A 797-nucleotide genomic window follows, 5' to 3' on the forward strand; every position below is an offset into this window, starting at 1 on the left:
TAAGGACCCCGCTGTCCTTAGCATCGGTCCATTCAATGACGACAACTATATTGCTGTTTACACTTCTCACTTGAAGCCTGGACAGAAGACTTTCGTGCCTAGCGATCCACACCACAGCTCCGTACGTCCTGCAGCGTTGATGACTTCTTGTCGCAATTCTCATACGTTGTTGCCAATTCCAGTATGACTTCACCATTGGTGGGAAGAACGCCATCAGCTTTACCCTGGTGAGTGATCCGCGTTTCGTGGTCTCCGAAAAATTGAAAGGCAAATTGATGCGTTGAATATAGGTGAACGCCGAGGACGGCGGTGATTCCGACTATCATGACACTGTTGTTGGTGTGGCTGTCAACTAGTAAGATGAAATTTTCAGAAATATCATTTCATTGCTGACATATTTACAAAGCACATACAAGTAAGCTTTGTGGAGTCTGTTTCGAGATGTCTATCGCCGCTTTCGAAGAACCATGTACTTGTAGTCTGTATACGAATGTGATTCTAGTGACTTTTGACCGTTTCAAAGCCTTCTCGGACGTACTGAGGACATCAAGCCCTTCCTCCTTGCTCAGAAAACTCTCTCCAGACTGCTTCACTAACGCCGGCGTGCTTAGGTCGCAAAAAAGCCAGACCACGTCCCGTGAACCTATCCCTTCTTCTTTTAATTTAGCGATGGCTCCTGCACCTTTCACCTCGGTCCGCGCGCTCAGATAAACTTTAGCACCGCGGCGAGCAAGGTGTTTAAGTGTGGAATAACCAATCCCTTTGCTAGAACGAATGTGAGCTGTCGTTACAGTGAA

Source organism: Laccaria bicolor, genomic scaffold, assembly GCF_000143565.1.
Source record: "Laccaria bicolor S238N-H82 LACBIscaffold_50 genomic scaffold, whole genome shotgun sequence".
NCBI lineage: Eukaryota > Fungi > Basidiomycota > Agaricomycetes > Agaricales > Hydnangiaceae > Laccaria > Laccaria bicolor.